This window comes from Centrocercus urophasianus, unplaced genomic scaffold (genome assembly GCF_019232065.1).
Source record: "Centrocercus urophasianus isolate 14NV4802_14NV808 unplaced genomic scaffold, USGS_Curo_1.0 seq_11, whole genome shotgun sequence".
Lineage (NCBI taxonomy): Eukaryota > Metazoa > Chordata > Aves > Galliformes > Phasianidae > Centrocercus > Centrocercus urophasianus.
Window position 1 is genome coordinate 72,134,371 of NW_024884253.1, and position 26,931 is coordinate 72,161,301.

Below are 26,931 nucleotides of genomic sequence, written 5' to 3' on the forward strand. Positions count from 1 at the left end.
AAATAAAATAAAATAAAATAAAATAAAATAAAATAAAATAAAATAAAGCTTTATTGGCTCTTTTTCTTCCCTTTCTGATAGGAAGAATTTGGTAGTTGTCTTGGAGGATGAAAATTAGCATGAGATTTGTAGTCAATATAGTTTATAATCTGAAATTTTTGAACCGTTTTAGATTTGTTTTCCATAATAGCATTTGATTCGAGGAATGTGTTTTAACTATTTATGTGTGGTTTTAGACACATACATAATTTCTCTTTTTCAGTCTTTGATGTGACATGCTAAACATTTTAGCTTTGAATATTTTTCTTCATCTTTTTTGATTACGTAATTACAATGTGCACTTAAAATACAATCCTGTACAAATTGTGATAGTTTTCATTCACTGTTCCAATTCATCATTTCATTCTATTATCAGGTATTTTCATTTGCAGTGTGGATAATTCATATATTTCCTCGACTAAAACCTGCTACTGTATATGGTTTTTAATTCAAATCTGACAATTTTGCTCAAGTCTCCTGCAATGGCTTTACTGTGTCATCAATAAGTTATGGATATAGATCCGTGGATTTCTGAATACAGATGTGAGATTTATGTTGAAACTGGAAAGAGAACAGAAACATTCAACATGGCAACATAGAGAAAGATAGAGGAACAGTGGAGTATTTACTAATGTCCAGAATCACAAATGGAGTAAATTTAGATAGTACCATTCATACATATATATAGCAGTTGAGCATTTAAACTTCTAAAAGCTGTGCTAATGCTTGATAAAACTTACTCATAAAACTACGTGTCAGTATACTATCAAAACTAGGGACAAAACTTTTGGGAATGTTTTGAAAGGAAAAAATATGTATTTCCAGCCTTTGTTTTCTTGTGCATTAAGTACAAAGCAGCTGGTGAACAACCTTTCAAAACGTTCATTAAACCAAACTGCCAACAAATGCCATGAAAAAATTTTCCTTTTCCATTTGCTTAAGGTGGAGATGGACCCAACCCTCCTATAACATACACAGCTATATTTCAGGGAGAATAGTGTCCAAAGTAGATTATTTGCAGTGGGAATGCTATCTAATTGCTGCAAACCATGGCTACATTTTCTGTTTGTTATGCTGCTGCACTTCACCAGTATATGTTGCCTAAATCTACTGAAATTCCCTTGGAGTTTTGATGGACTGCAGTTATTTCATCATCTAAATTTGCTTTCACTCCCTGTTCTATGTTGAGTCACTTCTCTATTTCTCTCAGTTTTAAAAATCAATTTGCATCAAATACAAATATATTTGTAAACTAGATCATGAATATTTTCCTGCTTTCTATTTTACTTATGATTTTTATCATATTCCGTGGTTATGCAAACATGACGTATGTCTATACTGAAAACAGGTTTGAAACCTGGAGAAATGTTTTGTGACTTTTTTTGGTTTCTGGATACGTTACATTTACATTCAATACTGTCTACTAAAACTGTATTCAATGTAACACTAAGTATTTGTACTCCCAACACATTTCAGCCTCACAAATTTATGCCATGGAGTAGAAATTTGAAAAGTTGCTTTTTTTTTTTTCTCTAAGTGGCTGAAGCACTGTTTGAAATCTGAAGATTATGTAAAATTATACTTCAAGGTGCAGCTTTTGGACTCTGTAAAGCTTTTGCTGAAAAAAGTTTTGTTTTGATTTGTTTTGTTTTTTTTTGCTACTAGACAAATACTTCCCATGTATGACCTGAAAACAACCTTATGTTCCAAAATTTCTCGGACTGGGAAAACTTCTACTGAAAGAATAAATTATCTGACAGAAACGCTAGTGACATAAAGTTAGTTAAGTTTCAATTAATGAATATTTAAAATACTATAGGTCGTCCTTTCATCCAGAGGTGAAAAGTGGTTTTTCATACTGAACAACAATAAGAAAGAACCTACTGTAGGGAACCTGCAACACAATATAGGGATGTGCTTTCGCAGAGAAGTTGGACTTAATCCCTCCCAAACCCTGCAATTCTTTGATTCTGTGATTGAAGCTTTGGTTTTTCAAGGTAATTCTGACAGTGGTCAGAATCCTATTCTTGCGATACCCAGACAGTGAATGAAAATTTCACATACTTTCCTGATGATGATCATTGTATTAGTACTGAGCAAGTACAAGTAGAATTAACTTAGTTTGCTGGCTTCACTTTCATTAGTCAGACAGAAGATAAATTGAACTGAAGAATGAAGCCTGAAGAATGTTATATGCAGGTTGTAATTGTTGTAAAACTACTATCTCCTCTTCATTTCCTTTGGAAACTGAAATGGATGCAACGAGCACAGTAACTCCAGTTGGTAGAGCAAATTCTCAGCTAGAAAATACTATTTTTTAACATAGTCATCATTGTTAGCTATGCATTTTAACCAGTGATGATGAAGAGACTAAATGCCATGCTTTTAAAAATCTTCACCAGTGAAGGTGACCCATTGTTTTTGTTGCCACTGTTGAAACATACCACCTACTGCCTCACTGTTCTCACATCCTGTGTTTGGTCTTCATAAATGTTTAGCAAGTGCTGATAATTGTCAGTGGGTGAAATTTTTCTGCATAGAGGAATTCAATTCTTCATCTTTCCTTCCGTGTCAGATGCTATTTTGTCAGACTACCCTCTGCTGCTGTCTGTTGCATGACAACAAAAAGTAACAGGATATTGGTGGGAAGCTTCATCCCCTACTGCTATAGCAATATCTGCCTCTGATATTGTTAGCCAATATAATAAAGCAGGAGACACATTTATTCAGGAAACAAGTGATGAGTGCACTGCATTGAGTCTTCTGAAACATACTTTAGTTCATCTCTGCTCATCTATAGAGACCAATTTAATTAGCTTGTAGATCTAACTTTCTTTTGACATGTTACATGATAGTTTGTAAATTCTCCCCCTCTTTTGGAATCAAAGGTTATTGCTTCTCCATTTAGCAATCAGACATTTGTGAATACCAAGAATAAATGCAAGGGTCATCCTACAGCATTAATAAATAGTAAAATACATAGCTGTGCTTTAAATGTGTTGTTTGTTAAGAAAATCACATCAGTTCTTAGTAAGAAAGCTCAGAGCTAAAGTAAATAGGCAAAAATCTAGAACTTTTTTAATGACTCTTCTCCAGATTAAGTACCCTCTTATACATGCAGCCCAAGGTTTTTTTCCTAAAGTAGTCTGTGAAGACATCATGTGTTCTAGTGTGATATATTTTTTACTGCATATTGACAGTTTTGCCATAAGACACACAGACAAATTTAGATTTGGCTACTTCTATGACCACCAACATTTTACTGTAATTGAAATGCCTACCACTTTCTAATGAAATAAACATTCTAGCTACATTAAAACCAATATGTCTTGATGTGTCAAAAAGTAATAGTAAACATGGAAAAATAATACATGCTGAACCATTGAACAGAAAGGTATAGGGTAGATAGAAATAAAGAAAAGGGTGCAGAAAAAATCAGTGTGTACCTTATGCAGAGCAACTTCATCTTCACCATCTGATTTTCCAATCCACAGATGACTAATCTAGGAATGGTCGTGGAAGAAAAAGACATGATCTGGTCCTATTTCAGTTCACTGTGAGAAATACCAAGTGGATGAAAGTAGGCACGTTCTTTTACAAAACAAGCTACAATTGCTTTACAGATATAGATAAAAGTATTACAGATACTTTGTATTTTAATAATGGGATCTAGCTGGATCTATTTCAGTTAGTACAACATCTTCTAACTGAACCTCAGAAGGAATTTCAAGTCAGTTTGGCACTGATAATTAAATAGTGAAGTCAGAAAGAGATGTTTTTACTAGAGAAGTTACCCTCAGTAACCTCACTTCTAAATTTATGGCTTGTACTATAAATGTTCTTGTTCATATAAAAGCTTCAATTAGAGAAAAGCTTGACTGGTGTTTGAAGCTGAATTTATTATGAATATTATTATTGAAGTTGGACTGTGTGTAAGCATATGAAAGTGATAAACTAAATTGCAGGGATTATTTTACTGTACAAGGAGGTTTGGTACCTTTTAGTTGAGAATATTTGAGAGAAGTTTTATAGAAAATGCTTTTATTACCAGGTATTACTAGACCTAAATGTAGAATCACATTCTGTGATCTTCAATTCTGCTCTGAAATTACCTTCTGGTAGCGTGAAACTCAAAGTATCAGAAGGTGATACAAGTAAAGCGAACTCCTCTGTTTCCTTCTCACATTTAGGTATCGGTATATTCCTTAGTGGCAGTAGATATTTTAGACAGTGAAATATAAATAAATCAGGACTGTGAGGTATTTTTAAATCTTTTCTGACTTTTATTTTTCATTTGTTTTTGTTATTTTCATCGTAGCATTTTGGATTAGAATCTGCTTTATGTTCTGTCTGTCTAAGTAAATAATTTCAGAGAAACATCTTTATTTTAACAGTATCTTGGAATACGTCAGAAGCTGAACAATAAAAAATTACTTCCTTTCATCTTTGTTGCTACATGCTGTATCTTCACAAAGAAAAAAGGCAATTTTTGAGCACTGTAGAGTAGCCATAAATTTACTTTTAGGAAGAAAATAAAGCTTTATAAATCTATTGTTGAAAACAGGATTCTCAACAAAATACAAAAATGAACTCTGTGGAATTTGGTCAATCTGAGAAATCTGGAATCCTGATAATTTAATTAACATACAAACAAATACATATATAAATAAAAAATCAGCCTGGTGTCTTGAAACTTCACAGTCCTTTAGTTTCCTTGTGTATTTTATCTTTCCACGAAGATAAAATAGCCAAGTCAGTGAAAATATAAAAATTAAAATATTTTCCTGAGAGGTTAGAAGCTGATGTAATACTTTCCATAAAGGATGGGATGAAGTTGATTGATACAATTTAACAATCTGAAAATGTATTCAGCTGAGAGAAACTCAACATACAAAAAAGAGGAGTGATGGCTCCAGTGGAAGAGCCTTGATAAAGTAAGGTAATGTAACTAACAAGATTTCTGGATATCTTCAAATTTAATGAACAGCAATTTTCAAGGTTTATCTAACAGATACATTATTAGACAGCCTATCACATTTGGTTTTAGTAATTGATAAATTTCTTTATTATAGAAACATTTAATTTTAATATAATGTAATTTAAGAAGATTTGAATATTTTATATACAGTCTAGTCAGAATGTTGCTCTAATGATTTCAGCTGTGGTTAGGTATGAGAGAAGGAATAGTTTTATTATTGTAACATGCTTTGAACCTCGGAGAGACATAAAAGTATGAGTTGACTTATTATATTATTACTATTTAAGTGTGAATTTGTTTTCCACTGGAAGCAACTGGTGGCAGCAGCACGACAGCCAAACTAGTGTCAGATTAGTCTAGTGGCTTGTGGAAAGCCCAAAAGGGAAGTTGTGGATTTGCCTGCTAGAATATGGATTAAAACTTTTTTTCCAGTGGAAAATGAGATCCTGAGGAGTGAAAAGAGCAGTCCTGTTGTGCTTCCAAAGCTCGCTTGGTTCTCTGACCTGCAACAGTTCTGTGTATGTGCAACAGACTTTTCTGTTCGGTAGAAATAATACTGTGTTCAGAAAGGCTCAATTATTTTTTATACTGGCATACAACTAAAATAATGAGGAATATAGAGAACTTTTCAGACCTCATGTTTAATATAACACAGCAGAAGGAACAGATAGTAAAAGGGGAACATTCCCAGCTTGAACAATTCTACTGATTTATATACATATTTTAATGATATGCCTTTTAATAATGTTGTTTTAATCCTAAAAGAAAGCTAAGGAAAAACTTGTCTATACAGCAAAAATTGACTATTCATCAGTACACAAGCCTATGGTTGGCAAATCTAGGAGGATCATTAACAAGCCAAGCCTTGAGCATTTAGGGATAAGATAGGTAATTTTTCTTCTCCAACATGATAATTCTCTGGGGTGAATGAATTTTGAAGGTCTTATCCTGTCTGTGTTCTAGGAATGACTGATATTGGCAATAGAGTTTATTTTTCAGGGAGGTCCTACTGAGAACACATGCTGGCTCTAGCCTGGTCTGAATCCCTCACAATAGATCTGCATGAAGTCACTGGCTTCTTCCCATATGCCCAGAAGGCTATCATCACTCTAAAATGTCTTGTGAAGTTGTCCTTCTCCTTCAGGTCCAATGTTTATCTCCAGGACAGTGCTTGTGAATGTCTGAGACATTTTGAGCTTTTCCTGAATCATTTCACTGATTCCCTGCATACCAAATATTGTGAGATTCAGACTGAGCAGTCAAGGATGCCACATTGAGTTGTCATGAGATTACTATGTTATTATGAGATTAAATACGTTTAAAGACAAGAAAAATCATTAGATCAGTATCCTGTTCTCACAGTGTATCATAAACATTATATCTAACTCAGTTTTCTCCCTAAAAATTTCTAGGATTAGACACTGCTTAAAGGCAATAATTCTTTTGGAGGAATCCCCACTGTTGCAGTTGTAAAGATCTTTTAAATACAGATAGCCTCTGCATGGTCCTATTCGGCTTTTTAGTGAGACTATTTTTTACAGCACATATTGGAAGTTGTAGTCCACACTGAACACACAAACATAGATGCTAATTTAAAACTGAAAGGGCATTAGTACGTTGAGTTACAGTCTTTAAACTGTCATTGTTTTTGTTGGAAAGAATATATATTAACTCAATTAGAATTTGTGCAAAGTATTTCTAAATGAAAATTTTATTTGCTTTGTGGAATATCCTATTATATTGTCATAATAGTTTCTTTGGCTGTTTAATCTGGTAGAACTTCTTATTTTTACAAAAGAGAAATTGAGATATGGCTAATGTTCATTCTCTGCTGCAACAATTCAAATATAGGCTAAGTTGTAATCTTTATTTTTATCTCCATCACTTTCAGTAGCAAGCAAGTAATGTTTAACCATACATTAATAGCTGGAGTATTCAGGAAGGGAACAGTCTCTAGCAGTGCTATCCTCAGCTACACTTATGCCATATTTTGCCACCTTGTTGCATGAAAGGATGAACATAAAGAAGAGCCATCTGGAAATAGCAAACAGCTGATTTAGCACTGTTTAATGAGAGCACTTGCAGATACTTGGAGCTGTAATAAGAAGAAAATAGCTTAGATGAACCTAGTCACTTACTTCCATGCTAACTGTGATGCTAACTGTGACAATGAATCAGAACCAAATGTTGGAAATGACTGGGCCAAATACATAGAAAGACACGTATAAAGGGGAAAAGTCTGAATTAGCTTAAGTATATTCTCTCTGCAGGCTCTGGTGTGATCTCATCCCACACTGAAACAAAGAATCGCCTCAGCAGGGCAACTGAACTCCTGTCAGAGATAAGCTCTTGGTGCCATTACTTCCTGCAGGGCAATTGGCTCTAGCGGGCTGGGGGCAGGGTCCAGAGGAGAGGCATCACACCCTTTATTTACAAAAGCAGCCCCAGGGAATGCAGCTCCCAAAAGTGCAGTGAACAGTGGACAAATACAGCATGGTATGTCAATAAGAGTGTGGCATGTCAATTTATGCAGAGAAAGCAGCGTATCCCCCACCACTCGGGAGACTGGCTCACCTATCAGCTGCCTTCTAGGTAACAAATCTAGCCACGATCTTTACTTGGCAGAAAGTTCTCGCCAAAAAGAATATGGCTAATTAGGCTGAGTGTGTGCACAGAAAGGCAGCTGTTCCAGTCTCTGGCTACACAGAGTGCCTGAGCCTGCTGCTGCCATCAGTGGGTGGCAGGCATACCATCTGCATGAGGTGTGAGCAGGCAGATGAGCTGCTCAGCCTGGTGGCAGAGCTCAAGGAGGAGATGGAGACATTAAGAAGCATTAGAAATTGTGAGTAGAAGATAGGCTAGTAGAGTGACTTCCTGCTGTACCTGTTGAAATGTACCAGGTCAATACACCCCAAATAGTGAGACACTCTGTCCTGTCACTGTTGGGCAAAGGGAGAGGACCTAAAAAATGGGGAGAAATTGAAGCAGGTCTCTGCTCACAATCACAAGCAATCCCACTCCCTATCTACCTCACCTTCCCGGGTGCGCTTACTCAATAGATTGAGACTCTGGAACTCAAGGAACAAGTAAGCGAGGATGTGGTAGAAGGTGCACCCAGGAGGATGTCTAGGGCAAGGAAGTCAACTCCACAGCTCAAAATTGGCTCTTCCTCTAGCTACAAGTGTTGGGATAGCAGGCTCTCATCCTCCTGGGGGACTTCAGCCACTCTGACATCTTCTGGAAAAGTAGTGTAATGAGCTGTAGACAATTCACGAGGCTTGGGGAATGTATTGAGTATAACTTCCTGAGCCAGGAAAAAGACAGCAAGGTCCAGCAAGAGTGATGCAATGCTGGACCTGTTGCTCACCAATGCAAGTGAACTGACTAATGACATCAGGAGTGGGGGTTGCCATGTAATGGTGGAGTTCAAACTCCTGAGCAGTATCACACAGGTAAAGAGCAAAATCAGGAAGTTTAATTTTAGGAAAGCAAACATCCAGTTCTTAAGAGAGTTAGTCAACAAAACCCTCTGGAAATGTGGAAAGACAAGGGAGTTGAGCAGAGGTGGCAGATTTTTAAGGAAGCTTTCTTTAGGGCACAAGAACTCTCCATCCCCAGGTGTATGATATCTGGAAAGAGAGGCAAGAAACAGAAAACAGGGAGCTGATGCTGCCTCTCTACTTTGCACTGGTGAGACCTCACCTAGACTATTGAGTTCAGATGTAGAATCCTCAGTACAGGAGAGTTGTAGACCTGTTAGCACATCCAGAAGAGAGACAAAGAAGTGATTCAAGGGATGGAACATCTCTCCAATAAGGACAGGCTGAGAGAGCTGAGGATTCGGCCTGGAGAAGAGAAGACTCTGATGAGACCTGTTAGTAGCCTGTCAATATCTAAAGAGGGACTATAAGAAGGAAACAGACAGACACCTTAGCAGGGCCTGTTGTGATAGAACAAGGGGAAGTGGTTTTGAACTAAAAGAGAGGAAATTTAGACTGGATATAAAGAAGGTTGTTTTGTGTTTTTTTTAATAGTAAAGTTGGTGAGGCTCAGGAGCCGATTATCTGGAAGATGGTGGATGTTTCAACCCTGGAGACATTCAAGGTAACACTGGATGGGGCTTTGAGCAATCTGGTCTAAGTATAGGTTTATTGCATGGGAGCAGGAATAGATGGTCTTCAGAGGTTCTTTCCAAGTTCAAAGATTCTATGACTTTATGATTCTAAGTGTAAGAATCTGACAGCTGAAATAACTGGCTTTTCTTTCTTGTATAGCTTAATTTCAATATTTGTACTTGACATATTTCCCTTCTCTTCTATTGCATGTGAGATTTTGCTAAAACTTTTCATCTGTTTGTTCCCCTGAATCCTTGTTCTCTACTTTCTATGCTCGCTTTTCTGGTCTCGTTGAACAGAATTATTTGCTTCCCTTCTCATTGTAAGACCCAGATACTTTGTATAGTCAGTCCAGCCCACTGCATTCTTTTTTCTTCTGATAGCTTTTGTTATGGTCTGCAAACTTCATATCAATCTGCTCTTGCCCTCTTTTTCTTCTCAATAATTAACCCAGTGAGGTTTTTTTTTTTTGGTGCATACCTTAGTTCTGAGAGAAGAAAATCTCCCTTATCCTTTGTTGAGGTATTTGAACTGTTCACAAAATGTACCATCTCAGTGCAGCAGGAGAAGTAATAGGAAGTTCTGTCCTTGAACATATACTCTTTCTTTTGTGGGAAGTATGCAAAGGGAAAAAATGAAGAAAAGGATAAATACTAGATAATCAGAACAACATTTCTTGCTTGGTTATTTTGTTGTTGTTTTGATTTTTTGTTTGTTTTATTCTCTTCCATGCCCTCTGACACTGTCAGTGGTGAGTGGGAAGGAAATGCTGAAATCTTTTCTACCATTAGAATAAAGCAGAGTAAACATATTGTGATTTCCACATAACATATTTCCATTCCGTTACATTATGTGGATTTGATTATCTAATTCCTTCAAATGTATATATAAAATAATGAAAATGTTATAGGGTAAAATTAAAGGGTTAAAATGTTAAAGGGTAAAATTGCTTTATGGTGACTGCATTTAATTGCACTTCCTGAGTTTCATGTTCCACAGGCTTGCTTTTTTTTTTTTTTCCTCTGTTCCTGTTGAATTTTAGTAGTCTGTAAATAAAATTCAAGACTTTTTAAAAATAAATAGTTGCAAATGCTGGTGTTAACTCCTAGGGATTAGCAGTTAGTTAGGACATCCTCACTGCATCCTTTTCAGTTAAGTTCAAAGTGTACATGGTAGCTTTATACTTCATATTCTATTTATTATACTTCAGTTCAGGAAAGGAATGGAAAATCCCTTAACAGGGATTAGAAATAAAAAGAAATAGAAGTTATTAACAAACGTAATGACTGATGTATATCAGAGGGCAAAGTAAGAAAAGGCATAAGTAATCCCTTAGAGTTGGCTGTGCAAGGCAAGAAAGAGAAGGATCCCACTCTGTCTGGGCCTTACAGGAGATTGCGTTACAATGAACTACAAAAGAGTTAAATAAGACATGAGTTTTACCCACTTTGTCCTGTGTTATTTTTCTTTGTATCATGTTTCCATTCCAGGTTTTCTCTTTTGCTATATTAGTTTTGAAAGTACAACATAGACTAAGGTGGGGGGGAAAGCATCCTTTATTTTGAGAATGATGCTATGAAAAATAGCTTACATATATTTTATAGGCAAAAAAAAAAGGACCTCTGAGACTGGCAGGAACAGTACTTTAGATAAAAACTATACAGGTATTCTAACAGTTTCTGGCTGAGTAGTTATCTGCTTTGCAAGATAAGCTGTCTGCATTATCTATTGCTCTTTAACACCTCTTTTAATATCTTTCTCTCTGCTTTTTATTTATTTCAGTTGTCACAAGCTACAATATAACTAATTTCAAAACATTCTAATCAATTTGATTTTCATACAATAAAAGAAAAATATCATTCATTTTGCACCCACTGGCAACGGCAGCTCATTTCAGCTATATTAATGCATGCCAGAAGAAAGATCTCTAGAATATGCATGGGCTGTTATTCATCTAATACTGCTTTGTGAGATTGTTAAATGACTTTTTGCTGCTCTAATGTGGAGAACATACTTGAAGACAAATGCAAATAATAAATATTTAAGTTAACTTTTAGATTTTTCTACACCAGAGCTAATCTGCTGCCTGTGACATTGCAAAAAAATCTTGGGAACTTGTTCTGTAACTCTTGCTTTATGTAGCAACAAGACATGCGAAAACTCTGAAGTTCTGTAGTACCTTTTTTTGTTTGTTTGTGTTTAATCTCCAACCATCTTACTGACTCACCAGCTCTGCCTCTAACCAGATTGTAAGGTGCTCATTAGTGGGCTGCCTTGTGGCTGTTTTTCTCAAAGCTTGAACCAAGGGAACCTTCCCACAGCTAGAAATGAGACTTTGCCTTGTGGGTCTTTGGCACAGGTCTGTGTTTCAGCTCCTGAAGTAGAATTAAATTTATCTAGGTATTTTTCTTTTTTCTTTCTTTTTCTTTTACTGTTGAATATAAACCTCTTGCAATTCAGCTATATCAATCAATACCAAATAATATTGTGGACTTGGCCTTGAAATTATGAATTATTTCTCATTAAGAGCTGCACAATAGTCACTGTTATTTATTTCTGTATTTGTAAGAGAAACAGCAAATACTTGAATGAATAATAGGAACACAAAGTCTTTATGTTCCAAATGTCTACTGTCTTTCAGCTGTTTGCAGTGCACCCTAGTGCAGCCAGGTCTTCTTGATTAGTATATCTGAAAACTGAGTTCTGAGTTGGTGTGGGTACACAACTTCTAGTAGGGGAAAATCAGTGGTAAGTACTACATTTAAACACTTCTGCATATTTTTTTTTAGTAACAGTAACATGTAAAGAAAACCACATGGCATAATATCCGTATAGCATAGAAATATATTATTTTTTTTTCAAGGAACTGCTTTATCTCTCTTCAAACTCCTTACAATGTTTCAATAAATATATTTATTATTCAGTTCTTTTCTTGCACTCTGTGAACTTTAATTTTGTATAAAGTGATTTTTCCTCCTATGTAGGAGAAATTGTGCCAATGCATAGGTTTTTCTTATAGACTTGCAATCCAAGTATGATGATGTAAAGAAACAGGTTATTTTCAGATACTTGGATAAAAACAAACACAGGAATCTCTCATATAATGTAAATATTTTGCTATAAATATGTATTTTTATATATGCTTTTCTGATTTGCATTGTATTCTATGTGTTTACCAGAAAGCATTATTTTACTATCTCAGGCATTTCTGAGTACTACAGCAACTAAGGCAGAAATACAACATTTAAATGAACAAACTACTAAATGAATGAGAGATCTTCAGAATTTTGTCCATTAGTATTCTACAACATTTTCATAATAATATTAGGAAATAAAAGAGCAGTCACATGCTTGGGAGACAAACTGTAGATTAGACAAAACATTAAACAAATGCCAATTTTTGTACAATTATCTCCGCTGCAATGTCTCATTATGTCAAGTGCAAATGATTTGCTGAACAAGTATTTACATTGTCTTTTTCTGTCTCTTTGCTAATGACAACATATTAAGTTCTGATTAACTGTTCTTTATTGTAACAGCTTAGAGATGTTCTACTGTCATGGTTTTCATATTTGAATAAGAAAAAATCCTTTAAGAAATATAATGTTTATTTCTTGGGAGGAGAAGGAGGGGGAAGTTGCTCTGTTTTTAAGCGAGAGAAAATGTAGTGCTCTGTTTATGAGTCTTTACGTTTTATAAAAGGAAAGCTTCAGGTGCTTTATGTACATTTTTTATAATTTCTATTTCTGAAAGCTGCATAAAGACAAACTGCTCAAGTAGATACTAAAAGCACAGTTTCAATACATTTGATATTTGTACAGCTGTCTCTCATTTGGAACCATTACTTTCGTATTTAACACTTTCCTGAGACTTTCCCAATGTCTTTCCCGAGAATCTTACGTGCTAAACAGTGAAGTATTACAGAATATACTAAGTGAAATGTTAATATTTCTCAGAATAATTCTCAGTTACTAGATGCCACTGAAGGCAGACAAACCAAAAAACATCTAACTTCAGTCTTCAGCCTGAAGCCACTGCCTATGAGCTTTTCCTGAAAAATAGATCTGGTCAAGTTTCTGGACATGTTTCATCTATGTTTTTAACAAACTTCCTGTATTTTCTCTAAGAAGTAATCATTGTAGCTACTGTAGAGGTAAAATTCTTCATGCATTAAAATAAGGATGAAATTGGAGCAATATTCAATTGAAATTAGAATGCTTTGGTGGTCTATCAATGAGATTCTACTCTACTTTAAGCAACATAGCTATGCGTTTTATAGTCTGAAGTGCCAAATATTTCTGAGGAAGAATTCTACATGTAATAGCATGAACCTTGTGATAGAAATTGTCATAGTTCTGTAATTCTCTGTCACCAGGAGAATAGCTGTGTACAGATGCTCATGTTGAACTCCCTGTGCTAATGTAGGTTAGAACAGTACCTCGACCTCCACAATACTAATCTAATGATTATAAAATAAAATCTTAGGATTTTTCTTATTTATTTTTTTTTTTAACACTACTTGTTTGAAACAACAAGAGCTTAAAGTAGCATTACTATTTGTGATGGTAACGTTCTGAAAAACCACAAATTATTCATTAGTGAATCAGCAGCTATCATGAGATTTCTGTGGCTATCGACATAGACAAAATGATCATTTGAGAACCACTGAAAGATTCTTCTGGATATTAAAAAAAAAAGTCAGTGAGACAATACTTATATTTTAAACTAGGTGATATGAAAGGATGAGTATCGTTGGAGTGCAGCCCATTGAAGATAGTTTCCACATTTGGAGGCTGAATATGGGGTAGAATACAAAGATATAAATCCTGCTTTCTGAGTCTAAATGTGCTGAAGAAATAATATTGTCCAGAGCTTAATACCACCTTCATCACTGTACCAGCCATTTTGTAGGTACATTACTTGAATGCTCATTCAGTTCATTGTATTACACTTCTAATGATCTGAGAACCAATGGGATACAGTGTACATACACAGCCAAGAATTTAATGTTACTGCAAACTTTTGAGTCAAATCTAATAATTACCGTTACTCTAGTTGCAGTGATACAAACAGGGAGCATTTGAATTGCGTCCCATTAAAACAGAATACAATCTTCCAATCTCCTTTGACTGTGGTGATTTTTTATTTGCTAAAACCATATTCTTTCTTCTTTTACTTACATTTACCTACTATGCCCAAATTTATATAGTGTGTTATGTAGATATAAGGTACTTTTAGTTCTTTTCTTACTATTTACATGCTCTTTGCCAGTTCCCATCACTACACTCTTTCTGGCCCGTAAGGAACCACTGATAATTAGTTAGTAACCACTGGTTGGTTGTACTTTGCTTATAATTCTTTATCCTGTATTTGATTCTAGATTCATAGATAGTTCATTCTACAGAGACTGATAACATTATTCTCAAAATCTTGGCACACTAACTTCCTTACAGTTCCCATGGGTTTTCCTGTCTGGGCTCAGAGCCAGGTTTTGGTGACCTAGAACCAGGCTCTGGGGAAAAAGCTAATTGTGCAAATGAGCCATGAGAAGTGTGCCGGACCCTCTCATGCTCAGAATCCATAGCAGATCTCAAGCCATGGCCCGCTACCAGTAGTTACTACTATAAAAATATTCACAAAATAATTCATTAAGCTAAGTGAAAACTAGAAACACAAGGGCTGTTCCAGTTTTGTTTATCAGTAGTTCCTCCTATTTTATTATGTTGACCCATAAGTCAGAGGCAGATGTTGGTGGTATGACAGTAGAGCTTGAACTTTCCTGCCAATATTCTGTTATATTTTGTTGTTGTGCAAGAAATGGCAGCAGAGGGGCAGTCTGATAGTGTGGCATCTGACGTGGAAGTGGGTATGAATTCCTCTATGTGGAAAAGAATTGCACCCACTGACATTCGCTGATGTTGCTGAATGTTTCTAGAGTCCAAACATTGCTTGTAAGCACGGTAAGATGATGGATGGTGCAGCTCAACAACAGTGCCGCCATAGCATGCAGTGGGTCACCTCCACTGTAGCAGATGTTTACAAACATGGCATGCAGGCTCTTGTTCAACTCTGGTGAAAATACATAGCTAATGGTGACTAGCTTGATTTTTCTCATCCTGTTGAACTGATATATATTTATATAATTGCCTTACTTGCATCTTCCTTGAGATACTCTGGTTATTTATATCAGCTGCTATCCAACCAGGTGCAAAGTAACCCCATGGTAAAATAAAATAAAATAAAAAAATAAAAAAATAAAAAAATAAAATCCACCAAAAAAAACAACAGAACAAAATTTCTGTGTTTGCACCAGCTTCTCAGCTACATAGTCATGAAATGGGCTTTCCTATTCTTAGTATCCTCTTCTGCCATGAATGGGTATAAGAAAATACAACCTGTACTCCTGCTCTTTGTGCTAGCTGCTCCAGTCCCCTGAAGTCCTTTTTGGTAGTCCTCAGGCTTCTCTCAGCCATTATTGTCAGCATGAATTATCAGTAAAGGATAATAATCAAAGGAGCAAATCAAAATAGGAAGTTTCCTAGAAATATTCCTGGCCTGGTCTCCAAACAGGTGGCACACTTTCCTATACGTAGGATCTGGTGACATATAGGGTCCTTTGTTCCTCTCAGAAGGGAGTGGCCTATGACAATTACACTTCTTTCCTTTTTGGCGGAGGCAGTCTTGAAGTATGGAATCAACCATCTTACCCTAGACAACCTCGTGGGTGGACCTTCTACTGCATCTTCCCTCATCACATCCTTGTTGATACTTTGCAACAAGTTGTGTTCTCTTGGCACTGCCTGTTCACATCATAACTTGAGTAGATTTCCATAAAGATGAAATTGACTATATTTGTATGTACAAACCTTGAAATTTCAATGGTGTTTTACATCTGTTTTTGTCTTGACTGAAAAATATGACATTTTGTATTCTTTACAAATGCTCATGTTGCATGCAGATGAAACATAGGATGATATTGCAGCCAGCTGAATGGATCTACTTCTTGTCTCTGTTTTTATCTTGGTCTTAGGAATGACATATTTTATGAAGGTGGGTTTTAATTATTATTTATATGTCTCTTTTCTATAAATATTATTTCTCTCTTACTGAATTATTTCTCTCATTTTAGGAGTTTAGGTAGATCTACTAGAAAACTTTGTATGCAACAGTATTTTCAAAAGGATTCACCTGTTGTTTTTCCTTGTCCCAACCAAGTAACAGTAAAACATTCACTTACAAATGAATAAGGTGCTTTCTGGACACACACATGTCTACTGAAATGCACTTGCCAACCAAGTATTTGCTACATGAGAAATTTGTAGTTATCTGGTTGTACTATGATATTTTCCCACACTTCTTACTTTATTTTTATTTTTTTTATGACTTAAAATACTTTGTGTTCACTTGTACTGAAGATATCCAGAGGTGCTGACATTTAATTAAAGAAGACTCACTATTGTATAACCTACTAAAATAACATTTTTTTTTCTTTTAGTAGTAGATACTATCTAGTAAGCTTCCCAAACATATTCTTCTTTCTAAGAAGACTTTTTGAAAGATAATCACACATGAACATTGATTGGTCTAATAACCACCTGTTAATTATTGGATTTGTAACTATAAACTGCTGAAGCCAAATCATTTCAGTTAGACATTCCAAATACAACACAAGTACTGAAGTATATCTAGAAATCTTTTCTGTGTCTGGTATATCCTATCCTCAGGTGCAGCTACTGCATAGTTCTCTCAAAACTGCTCATCTGATGTTTCCTTTCTGTTTGCAGTGAACTATTTTCTTTGTAAAAATATGAAGAACTGTCTGCCTATGTATCTTAAGCTCCTGTTTGCTTAGCTGAGCCTATTGCTTTATTTATTGCTCAGCTTTATTCATGTAAGATTCTGTCCAGTCTCTTAATCTTGGAACTGACCAACTGTTTTTCAGAAGAATACTGAACTGTGGTTATTTTAAGACTGGTTAGTTTTAATTTTTCAGGAAAGTTGCATAGTATTTTTTCTATTTGTTGACTAAATATTTATCATTTATAATATTCAGAAGACATGAAAGCATTTGATCTCTAAATCTCTGAAGGAATCATGTGAAACAAACAGGGAATTTTATATACCTTAGAAGTTTTTCCTTTCCAAGCCAAACAGAAAGTGATGTATTATTCTTGGAGGAAAGCAAACTAATACCTTGGAGAGGGAGCTTTCACAACTCAAAGCATAACTTTCTGCCACTTTATCTAAAGGTCATCATCCTTGTTCCACAGCCACAAGAAGATCCCTATAGATGCTTCAATGAGGCTTAAGAAGAAGGCATAAATGCATGCATTGGATCAGATTATGTGAAAAGGGTTTTACCCTCATGTTTCACACTTGTCTATTAGGCCTAAGTTGGAGGATAACACTCAGTCTTGGCCTAAGATTGGAGGCTGTGCAACTGGAGCTTGAGCTCTTGTAACCAGACTGCTATGAAAATGTTTGCAATAACTGTGGTTATGCTGTTATATCACTTGGTATCCCTTGCTTCATTTGTGGAGAAATATATGAGCATGAGGTTTCACTTAAACTGTGCAAATGTCTGTTTTCAGTAGTTTATGGAAAAGTAATTCAATGATACATTCCTTACAATGGGTAAATTTAATATTGCCTTGAACAACAATAGTACAGTCCTTTACAAAACCTTCAACAGATACTACATCTGGGAGAATGAAGTACTTCAGCTATTCTGAAAGGCTAACCTGTTTTTAATGATGTCATTTCCAGTTACAGGGGAAACATGGGTACTGCTTTTAGTAAAAGACAGAGTAAAATCCACTGTGGGTCCCTGAAATATGAAGAGATGTCTCTAGAAATATTCTACACATTAGTTAGTTTATTTAGCTTACCTAGGGTTTTTTTTTTTTTTTTTTTTTTTTTTTTACATTGCTATTTATTTTTATTGTTATTTTTTCCTTCTAAGGCTTAGTGTGTCATTTTACTGACTTATCAGCAGGAAGCTCAGCAGGAAGCTGACTGGCTCTAGCTTTGACAAGTCAGCCACATATTGCATGTCTTTTTGTGTTCACAAATCACAATGATGAGCTGGAACAACTATTTGGAAAGAATGGGAATAAAAGCAAAAGAAGGATTTTCTTTCAGAATTCAGTTGATTTCAATGGACATGCAAAATTACTTTCCTTTAGGGACAGATATTGGATGCAGCATTTGCATGGACTTGTGGCAGATTTTATTGTTTTCTGAATTAAGAGAAGCTAAAAATAAGTCAGTTTGAATGAAGGGAAATTCTTGCCAAGAATTTACTGCATGCACAGTTGAAATGCATGTACACATTGTAGTGAAAATTAGCAAATGTTATTTAATAGAATATTTCTCAACATGTTTGATGTGAACATTACATGTTGTAGATATAATAGTAATTTCTGAAATTTGAGCAAATGGCAGAAAGTGTACTTAAAACTGCATTGTGATAGGAAACAGAAACCATTTGTTTGAAATACCGGAGCAGTGCCTTGCAAATAAAGAAGTCAGAATTTTACCCACTCCTTTTTTGGTATTCATATGGTGTCTAATGCTATCAGATTGAGGTGTAGTTTCAGCTATCAGATGCATTTTGGATTCTGGGGAAACTAAATTGTCTTACTCATTTCTACGTCTAAGGTGTCTTCCTGTGTAATCTTCTCCCTGGCAGCTTCTTTAGACACTGCTTACACTCCAGTACACATGTATCTCTGCACACAAAGTGATAGAAACTCTTGCAGTTGGAGCTAGATGGAAGGCATCATGGCATGTTTCCCCCTGTGTATACTCAGTAACATTTTTATATAACTAAAACACAAAGTATCTGCCTACCATCTTCTTTCAGTGGGTTGATTACAGTTACCATACTCAAAGGCAGTACTTAGTCTGACTAAACTAATCCATACTTGCATTCTTTTAATATTGAATATATACAAACTGACACATGTAGAAACAAAATCCATCACAGCTTCTGTGACCAAAAATTAAAATTACAAAATTAAAATGCTGAGCTTTAATTAGATCAGGTCTAGCTCTAGTCTGCAGTTGTGGTTTCTCCAAACCAGGTGTGGTGTCAGTCACATGCTGTGAGTGAATGTGCCATATGTATTTTCAGGCCATTGGTGCACCACCATGCTGAAATTTATTCTTATCTAAAGGCTGAAGCCTCCCCTTACAGTGAGGAAAAGAAAGTAACTGGGTAAGATGATGTTAAAAAGGAACTATTGCATTTCTTGTTCTCCAATGCAAAATAGGCTGCAGGACTTTGATCAAATACAGTCAAATGCAGTCTTATTTCATTTCCTTCTCAAGTTGGAGCTGTTGCAGAACTGCTTCGTCTTGCAAAAGCTTTAGTGGTGGGCAAATGCTTGTGCAATTAAAAGGAAATCACATACATAAAGAAATTTGAAAAACAAACCAAACCAACTGACCAACCAATGCAAACAAACAGAAAAAAAAAAAAAAAAAAAAAAAAAACACACAAAAACAAACAAACAAAACAAAGACCCAGCTCCACATCAATATTAAGTACGTGGAACTGTCAAGAGGTAGCATACTAGATCTGAGTAAAAAGAATTCTGGTTCTCTTGGCATATATGTAAATTCATATATGTAGTATGTGAACAAATAGATATTTAAACCTAAATTTAAATAAATGATTTTGCCTCCTCCTATCCAAGATAACATTGGATTTTAATGGATAAATGTTGCATGAAGTTGCAAGTAAATGTTGCCTCTTAAAAATTTGCTTGTTTTCTAAATTAACTGCTAAAACAATTTCTATCAGCTGTATTTGAGTGATATACAAAGTGTAAAAAAGTAGCTAATAAATGAAATAAATCCAGCGTTTGGTAGTGTTTCAGTGTGATTAAAACAATGGTTGCATTCTCTTTTCTTCCCTTTCTGGCAATGTTATCATATGAGAGAATGGGGGCAAAAAAATACATTGTAATGAGAACAAGGAAAACTTTTATAAGAAAATTCACTGTTTTTACATTGTAATAATGAGTTTAGAGAACATGAAAGACAGTGAAATGCAAGTAAAATGCAGTGAAAAGTCAGTAAATCAGAATGAAAATTTATGGATAAGAGAAGAAGTAATATGATGTTTTACTTGATTTAATGAATTTGATAAAAGTTGAAGAATATTTTATATGGAATAAAAAAGCATGAACTGAAGCTATTCTGTATAAATGTAAATTTGGTTATTTGATTCTGTAATGTGCTTTGCCTTGCCATCAATCAATTCAGAGGCTTTCCTTAATTTTGGCACTTACCTTTCTTACAGGACTGAGGTTGAAACAATTTTAACAGTTCTTAGATTTTTACCTTTGGAATGAATATTTCCTTGTGCATAAACAGACAGAAGAATTTTGTCCTGTACCTGTACCTAGCAACTTTAGAGTTGCTAATGCTAAGTATGTTACATGCACTGTCCCTATAGTATTCTTTTTGTTTGTTTGCTTTTTTGGTGTTGTTTGGATGTTTCATATTTTTGAGGGGGTGTGAGTGTTTAGAAGAGAACTCTAAATTTTGTCTTACTTTTTGTTTGTGTACACTGGGTGGGGCTAATCTTGGCTTATTAATCATACAGGTGCACATACCTTCATTTTTTGCCTTCAAAAGGAATTCATCCAGGCAATTCAGAATTCACCACTTTAACTATCCATGCAGGGGTTTTGATGTGATTCATTAAATAAACTACATGTGAGCTTCTTAATTTGAGGTCTTAAAATTTGGATTATTATCAGTGTATTACTGTTAGATGAGAAAGACTTTAGAGATCCCTCTTCCACCATCTTTCAATGCAAATGCAGGCCCAAGTCCTCAGAAGGTCTTGACCAGAATATGTTTTCAAAAATAAACAATGACTGCAATTACTTTTATTTTTCTCATTTCAAACTGCTGCCTGAAGAGGACAGTAGCATTAGGCTATCAAATTCTTCTAATAGGAAGATGAACAGGAGGGACGGCTTTAATCTCTAGTAAGTTAGAAAAAAAGACTTTGCTATCTCACTGGCTTTTCTGTAATGGTTCTTTAAGTAGTGACTTTCAGAATCAGAAGATTAGAATACATGTTTCTACTTTAATTTTACCCAGTAATGTCAACATGTTGCTGGTTGTTTTGCAAAGATCGGAGTAAGATGATTTTTGTGCATGGTCCTGTTAAGAGAGAACATTTTTTATTTTACATCCTGCAGCTGTTGCTCTGTAAATTGAGGTTACTAGATATATGCCTGTAGTCTGAATCTCTAAGATGAGCACGTTCAACCTGCAGCCTATGGGCCACATACAGCTCAGCTCAGCTCATGCTGTGGCTGCCCCTTGCCCCACTCCATCATGGCAGCAGGTCTTCCTTGCCAAGCAGCCTCACCTGGCCCTCAGCGTGCACACATCGCTCAGCAACAATCAAACATCAGTGTGCCATTAACAATTCCTTAGCTGAAACTGAGACATGTGTAGTATACAGTGCAGTGCTAACTCAGGATTTGGCAAATAATGTTATGCATTTTAATACAGTGGCTAAACACAATAGTTTGCATAGCAAAACTTACATAGCTGTGATTTTTGATAAAGGAATTCGAGAACAGGTTTCAAGATTGCAAGAAAATAATGTTTTGGTATATTTGCAATTCCTTTTCAGTAGATATTTGACTATATATGTATGTATATATATGTGTATATAAATATATATATATATATAAAGTTCTGTTGCCTATATACATTAACTATATTGCATACTTTATATGTGGGCTAAGGTAATTCCTTTTCACTAACTGCAGCCCAGAGAAGCCAAAAGTTTGGACACCTGTGCCCTGAGATGCCTCCTCACACTAGCTTTCTTTTGTTCTTTTGCATGCTTTATATGTAAAATCTCTGATATTTCTGTTCAACAATAGTAAAACAATGTTACAGCAGTAATTAAAAAATCCCTACATGCTGGATGCTGATTTAAGCATACTTTAACAACTCATAAATTACTGGAATGCTGATTTGGTGTAATACATTGTTGATATATTCAAAGTACACAGAAAAGAACGTAGAGGAGAGGGGAGAAATTATTTTATCTTTTAGCCCAGCATGATAGGCTTAAATTGTCTGTTATTCTTTGAGTGCTTTGCTAGTTTGGTTGGTCACTGAAGACTTTGTGCCCGAATCCAAATAATAACAGCACTGACTCTGAAAAGGCCTAAGCATGCTAATAATTTCCATCTCATGAATACTTCTATCGATTCTGATGAGACTATAGAAGTTCATGTAGTCCTGTGGGCACTCAAACTTTAAAATCCAAGCCTGAGGCCATAGGTGATCTCATTATTTAGTGTTTAAGATTCTGTAAGACAACAAATAACATAGCTTGCAATTTGGATCACATCTAGGTAAGATATTTTTAGTATCTTAAGTACTTTAGATACTAAGTATAAGTACTGTAGCTTTATAGTACTTATTGTTTTAGTCAGTTTTAGCGGTAAACTGAAAGCTGCCACACCTCTGAATCCAGCTTGCTTCCTTTGTGTGAGAATTACCTTGCTAGTTCTCAAGGACAGGTCAACAATAATCTCTATGTATTATAGGTAACAGCAGAAAGGAATTCTCACAGCATCCTGCCCTTCTGCAGGGGGTTGCAATAGCAATGTAGTATGATGCACCTCAGGCTGCTGCTAGTCTTCTTCTCACAAACCATAGGCCTCTGAGCTGCTCTATCTCTACAAAAGCAGCTCTCAAATCTCTGAAGTCTCCTAAGTGCCAGAGTGTCAGCTGAAAAACCTGCACTTCCACGCTGCTGTCAGGAGATAGAACATGAAAGTAGAAACATTTCCAATAGTCATGTCCTTGTCCTTTTCGTAATTCTGAGTTTCAGCCAATTCTGATCAAGTTGCAAATCATAAATTGCAAATAAAAAATTTACAAGAATCTCCTTAATCTGTAACTGCTAAGTGTAAAAAAAGACACACTGTGCATCTTTTCTTAGTTTCCTAAGCTTGTTTATTTTAGCTCCTGGAAACTTAAACATCTTGCTGATAGACAAATAATTGTCTGCAGAAATATCCATGTGTGCAGGTCTCACTGAACATAATGCCTCCTATTTATTTCCATAGAAATTACACCTGGCACGAAGAGCACAATAACATTTTATAGAACAAATTCTCAGCTATGAAACACTGTTTTCCAATATAACCACCACCATCAGCAATGCATTTTTGCCAGTGATGAACAAGATCCTGCATGTCTTACTTATAAATACCAGCACCAGTGAAAGTAACACACTGTTGCTGTTACTGCTGCTGAAAGGCTCCACCCACCTGCTCACGGTGCTCACATTCAGTGTCTGATGTCCAGAAATGCTCAGCAAGTGCCAGTGACTGTCAATAGGTGGAAATTTTTCCTGTATGGGGGAATTCAATTCTACACCTTTGCTTCATACCCACTTCCATGTCAAACACTATTTTGTCAGACTTCTCTGCTGTCATCCGTAGCATGACGACAAAATGTAATGGAATATTGGTGGGAGGACTCTTTCTCTACTGTCATACCACCAACATCTGCCTCTGACTTTGTGGACCAATGTAATTAAATAGGAGGCATTGCTTTTGGAGCATATTTATTCAGGTAAGACCTATATCCAAGTAATGAGTGCACTACATAGAGTCTTAAAAAACATACTTCACCTCTTCTCTGGCCATCTGCGGAGACTAATTTCTTTATTTATTTATTTTTTCCTCAGTTCTGACATTTCCTTAGGTATAATATTCCTGATTCTGAGGTTATTGCTTTTAAATGTGGTTGACGTAGTTCAAATTCAATAAAATAACCCCCTCTCTATGTGAGTGACATACAATCCTTTTAATGTAAATTGAAGTTATTTCAGTATTCAGTGTGAAACTGTGCCTGAAAGTCAAAACCACCTGAGAAAATTGTTGCCTAATTACCTTTTAATTCCTTGACAATACAGAATTTCTTCATGAATGAAATTGTAAAAGAAGTGACAAAATAAAGATATCTTGTGCTTTATCATCGATCATTCACTTGTCTTTATGTTTCTAAGATTAATGTTTTTTTCAACAGATTTTATCTAAGATCGATTTTTTAAGCCAATGAACATTGAACTGAATTAGCATTCTGTAACTACCCTTTCATGTGAGATAGTCTAGATAAATAAATATTTGCATATGAAACAGGAAAAGCATCAGCTTTCTATAATGCCATCAGAGTATCTTGCATGTTCTGCATTTCTCCCTACATAAGAGATCATTCCAATATAAATAATGTTTGCCTTTAAAATAGAATAAATATCATTAGTTTCTCCTTTTTGATTTAAAAAATGCTCTCACTCTGTTATTTGTCAGCATTCTTTTCTGGAAATCTTCTGATATTGACTTGCCAAATAAACTAGATAGAAAATAGTTTAAAAAAATTACTTCTTCTTTAAGAAAGATAGGTTGGAATTAGTCAAATTCATGTTTTTTATTCTGCTGTTGATATTACATGCAAGTTCTCATCTTTATTTATTGATTTATTTTTCTCCTTTTATTGCAGATGGTCTACTGAACCTCTGGAGGACATATCAACAGATAGAAGGCTTCTTTATGCCATACTATCTCCATAATCTCAAATCCCTTTCCTCATCTCTAAGAAAACTGTATCAGATATTTTATTTATTTATTTTTTAAATAATAAAATTAATGCATAGGATCCCTTTATTTTGGAGTGCTAGCATATCATATTTTTAGATATAGACGCACTGTATCTTGTTTATACCCACAGATTATTTTGGAAACCTGTTGGGTTATCTGGTGATTTACACAATTTTGAAATCAAAACTAACAAGTTCTTTCTTTATCACTGTTGATACTGACAATGACATGAAAAGGAATCAGTAAGATCACACAATAGGTACAAAATTCTGTATAGCTTTCAGAAGCTTTATGCAAGTAGTCTGAAAGAAGGAAAGAACAAAAGCAATTTTCTGAAATATGTAAGTTATTGAGATTGAGGCCAAAGAATGTAGTAAGAAGTTTATTTAAATAGGTGAGACAAAGTGTGACTAGAAGAATCTAAGGAAATTTTGTCTTCAGCAGAGAAATATGTAACAAACAAAGCCAAAACAGCTGCTAGTAATATCTACACAAATTATGAGTATGTCAGAAAGCATTATTTTTACGCTTTGTAAAGAACTGATAATAGTATTACTGATTCTATGAACACCTAGTGTGAAAGAAAATGTCTGAGATCTTTTTGAAGTTCTAAGCATTTCTGAAGCTAAACCAAGCTATGTTAAGCTATTTCTGAATAATTCAAGTGCCTGCACAGGCAAATGCACCAAAATCTAGGTGAGCTAGTGCTTTGTATCCCTTCTAGTTCACGATCTATAACACGCATAGACTGTTATCTGGCAGTAGCCACGTAGAAGGACTCTAGTTCTCGTACCATTTATGTTTGTAAATGAGAGATGGATAGCATAGGAGTCTGTGACATTTTTTCAGACTTATAAAGAAACCAAGGAGTTGTGTAACAGCCTAATGTTACACTCTGTAAGTCAGACTGAAAGATCTTATATATTTTTATGGTTCCTAACATTAATTTTGTAGATATAAAGAAATAGATTACCGAAGCATACCTCAAATATAGGGCTTATGCAATAGTGGTTAATTTATTTTTCTTATTTTTAGCTTTGCTGCATCAATACTGTAATCCATATATTTAATTGCCTAAATTTGGAAGTAGAAAATAGTGGAAGTTGTGCATTTTGTGTGGCTTCCTTTGATGGTTAACTTGTATTTCGGGAACTCAGCTGGAAAAGAACTGGAGACAAACTGCAAGCATCAACATAAAGTTAAACTGGCCCTGGTAACGATTGAGTAAGGGTGATGGTGTTTGTTTGTACTCCATAGAGCTTAAAAATGTTAGGTTGCCTGCTATTAAGAAAAATGTCTCTCATTCAATAATATTATATTGTAGTATAAATGCTAAGTTGTGGCTTGAAGCAGTGATTGAGCACCTGGTAGGAAGGCAGGGCCAACCCAGTTGAACTCAGGCGCAAGTAATGCACCTGAGTGACCAGAAGGGGTGGAGCCAGGATCCACTCCTTCCCAGACCTCATTTTAGAGTTGGTAGTGTATGGGATGCATCTTACCTGGTGATTCCTGCCTACCTGAGAGCCTGGCGTGTCTTTTGAAGGTAAGCAGTTTCTTATTCTTATTTCTGTGCTTACTACTATCATGTTTAAGCAGATCCTCTTTTGCTATTTTTTTTATATTAAAACGTTGGATTGCAGGATGTCCTTGCTTTGTTTCGTTCTGATGATAATGACAGTTTTCAGGCAACGTTGTGGAAAGCATTTGATGAACTATTTTTACATGCTCTTTCTACATTGCTTCAATATTGAAAACACTGTTGGTTACCATTTTCTTTAGCATGAATTCCTTTTTCAGTTTGATCTTAAACAAAATCCATACACATAGCTCAAATTAGTAAGTGAAAATTGATACCTTTATCCCATAATTAATACATAAAATAATACAACATTTGAAGGAATATCTTGTATTTGCATCAAATTACTTCTACCTGAGCTACTGAGATTAGAAATTTGAGCTTGGAGATGTATGCTATTGCTTTCGACTACTTTATTACTTTACTTTAAAGACAGTACTTTATATATTTTGAAACTGATCCCAAACTTGATGGGTCACATTTAACTCTGTGTTTTAGTGGAAGCTGTAAACTTTTGCCATATATCCTGTGACACACACACACACACACACACACACACACACACAC